Source organism: Camelina sativa, chromosome 9 (assembly GCF_030686135.1).
Source record: "Camelina sativa cultivar CO46 ecotype springtype chromosome 9, ASM3068613v1".
Taxonomy (NCBI): Eukaryota; Viridiplantae; Streptophyta; class Magnoliopsida; order Brassicales; family Brassicaceae; genus Camelina; species Camelina sativa.
Genome location: NC_141888.1, coordinates 9,246,237 through 9,250,215, shown reverse-complemented (window position 1 = coordinate 9,250,215; position 3,979 = coordinate 9,246,237).

Below are 3,979 nucleotides of genomic sequence, written 5' to 3'. Positions count from 1 at the left end.
TCCATTTATTGATCTTACAGCTCCTGCAAATGCATTTACATATATGATAGCAACCTTATAGCACCCTTAAATAGTAATATTTGGAATTTATAATAAGTTTTACCGGTATCGGACCGTGACACGTTGCCCAGTTGTGCCCTAGCAAACGGCAGCGTGTACAACGCTTCCGTGAAGTCCGCTGCATATTAGCAAGGTTCAACATTGATTAGGTACAATATTTGTTTCTGGACTAAAGAAATTAATATTTGTTACTTACCTTAAACTCACCTTTTGCGAATATACGTGATTTCTATGGGTGTCCGGGTGGTCTTTGAACAAAAGGTGGAGCAAGCTTCCCTCCTCCCATCGATTGGTGAAGGGGTGCAATATCCGGGACTGACATGATCAAACCTTGCTATGATAATAGCAGATTTGGGATGGTGTGTTCAACACCCACCAAGGTATCAACTCTGACCCTTTCTTTAATAGCTGCAGCTATTGCATGGCTACAGGCGATCGTTAGTAGCTAAAACTCTCGGCAAGTGCATGTCCTTTCCCACAAATGGACTGTGAAACCTGAGTCGTCTTTAGCCCTAACTTCATATATGCCATCGCCTATTTTTTACACCATATATCCTGCTCCCTTCTCAAAATTTTCAATTACCATTTCATTAACTTTTGAGGGGCAATATGTTTTCCTCTAGTTGGGCTGCTTCTCACCAGAGGGCAAACCATGTAACTAACGTTGTCCGGATGGTTTCAAAGATCGATATAATAGGGTAATCGCGCACCATTGTCAAGACATTGTTCAACGACTCTGCGATGTTTTGTTCATAACGTTGAAACAATCTCCCACAAAATGAGACCTTGTCCATTAATACTCGAAACCAATACCCGTTAGGTAGTCTGCACATTTGTTGTTCATTGTTTTGATCTCCGCAAAAAGTTTGTTGAAATCAATTAGTCGGTAAGATCTTGCTGCGCTTGACACCAATGAACCCAGAGACTCGGATTTGAAAATCGCTATGATGTTCCTTTAGATGGACGACGCACGCGACATGTGATGATATGGGATACACCTTTAAAGATAGCAAGGCAATAATGTGTTAGCCGGGAAAACATATTAGCCGCTAACAGGCTATGCCTATGCCTATTCTAGTGTTAATGACATATATTTAAACATGATATCTGATAATAGTGCTACTGGCATATGCTACAACATATTAGATAATTCGAACACCTTATCGGATGCCTTGCTAACAAATAGTATTAACTTCGACTTTGTCAGATGCTACCCTTCTCGATTAAATAAAATATTACCTATATGGTGGTGCTAAAATAAACATTAACAGATACCTTTACAAATAGCAAGGAAATTATGTGTAGGCCCGGAAAACATATTAGCCACTACCGAATAGCATTACCTTCGAATTTGTCAGATGTTAACCTTCTCGACCAAAAAACCAATTATCTATATGGTGGTGCTAAAATAAATATTAATAGATACCCTACTGGTAGCTAAGAAGTAGCAAAAATGATGGTACCTGGCGTATACTTGCGTAGATAGTAGAGTGCCTATCTGACACAGATACGAGGTCTGCCTCGTCTGGCACCACCTCCGTAAGCTTGCGTAAGAACCACGTCCAGGCGTCGTCGTTTTCACTGTTCACAATCGCAAAGGCAAGGGGAAATACCTAGAAATTTGTATCTTGGGCGCTTGCAGCAATGAGCGTCCTCCATATCGGCCCCTTAGGTGAGTTCCATCTATGACAATTACCTTCCTCATGTACGCGTATCCTTGGATTGATGCGTATAGTGACAAAAACAGATACTTAAACTGGTCAACTCCATTGCTATCCAATTCTGTTTCCAGGGCTACGTTTGAGTTTGGATTTGTTTCTAAGAGCAGCTTGAAATATTGCTGAACCAAGACGAAGCTTCCTATGGCTGACTACATGGCATTGTCCATCGCAATCTCCCTTACCCTCCACGCCTTCCAATATGAAACGTTTAGGCTGAACTCTTGAGAAGTATTTTCTGGAGTTCATTTGACCTTGGTCCTCTACCAACGCCGACATACCGTGTCCTCATGAGCCTTCCAGTAACAGCCATGGTCGCTTGTTTGTGGAAGTCGCCTCTAGCATCGACATTGCAGGTGTGTTGTATAGTGATGCTTCTAATCTGGAAATGCTTGTTGTCTTCCATTTTATGTGCAAACACACGTCATCGACACGTGTGACTAACACACACAGCCAACATCTTCAGCGTGCATGATTTAGAGTGGATAAAATGGAACATCCGACGTACAGTCTTCCTTGTTTTTGAATATTCTACCAACAAAATTTTCATCGCCTTCGTAATCAACATCCTTTAACGCCCTGTTTAGCGAATCTGGACATTACCAACATAAAACAAAAAGTGCTTGTTACATAACATGTTAATTCTATAGCAGGATCGTTAACATGGTTTTCAACTTGTCGATACTATAAAATGCTTACCGTCTTCACCCGGATCATCAAAATAGGGCGGTACGTCACTGTCACACAACACAGTTGGCACCAGAGTATCTCTAATAGCTACCAAAGCCCTTCTGGAGTCCCCAAACTTACCAGCCGATGCTACGCCTATCTCCATGGGGTTACCGATGCCAAGTTAGTGGGTATTTTCAGCAATTTCAACACGTCTAAGTGACGTTGGTGATATACCAAGGGGTCCATGCGCATCATTGTAGTAGTTTGCCATATCCTCATCACCTATCAATACATCACGAAGTCAGTAACAAGCTAGACAAATAGCATTTTCAGAAAAAAACAGCCAAATAGTATTGTTACCTGTGTCATCTTGCAGCTCCTCAGTTGAGAGTGACTCGCTTGATGGTTGTGTGGTTGGCGTAGCATCAGAGGAGCTTGTAGACGAGACAATCATGATATCTGGTTAGTTTTCAGCTTTTACAACACCACCTAATAGACTTAAACGTAATCGGTCATCTTCATTTGGAGGAGGTTGCAAAGGGACCCCAAATTGCAGTGCTCTTTCCGTTCTCTTTCGCTCCACGGTCTATTGATCTGTCCCCCCTGGCAAGCTGTTCAAACTGATTTGTGTTGCGCATAACTCCCTTCACATCTCGGACTGGTAGTGTTTGCACCAGGCTTCGAATTCTGCACTACCATAGGGATCATCCGCTGTGGTGATTGCTCCAGCCAATCGGACATCACCTCCGACTCTCTTAACGTTTCCATGATCGGTAGCAGATGTTTGTGGTTTCTCTGTGTTGATCCGTATATCTGGATAACGAGGGCCGATGGACTGACCTAATCCATAGGGTACAACTCCGCTGTCTTGGTTAATATCAATAGGCCATATCGAGTTAGCGCCTCCAGTGGCAGTAACTCTACTATTACGCGTTAACATATTTATTAACGTGTTATTCCAAACTGCTCTTGTTTATGTGTTATTCCCGTACTTATCTGATATCTCTGTTGCTGTAATTGGCTCCACATCCAAAGGGCTGCGGTATGTTGGTCCAATCCTCGTTTAGTACTCTAAATATAAAGCAATTTTATCATTTTCTCTATTTTAGTGTAAAATATAAAATAGAATTGAAGCAAATGTTGTTTTATAATAGAATTTTGACTCTAAAATTAAAATAGAGTAGGGTTGGAAATATCCTAAATTCACAAATATCTTTTTCTTCTTGTTGTCAATTTTCATACGTACGTATCTTTCACATGCTATCAAATGGTCTAATTAATTTGCTCCATTTATCATATATACATGTTACGATATTTGTATTTTTATGAGTTTGAAATGGAGAGATTGATTGGTGTGTGTGTATTCAGCGTACTCTAAGGTAAGAAAAATATGGATAATTCTGTTTAAGTGCTTGATTTTATTTACCAGTTTCTCATAATTCCAAATTTCATACGAGTTAGTATTTTATAGATTCTCAAACACAAAAACATTTAATTCATGCTACTGTTGAAACTTGTCTATCAACAAT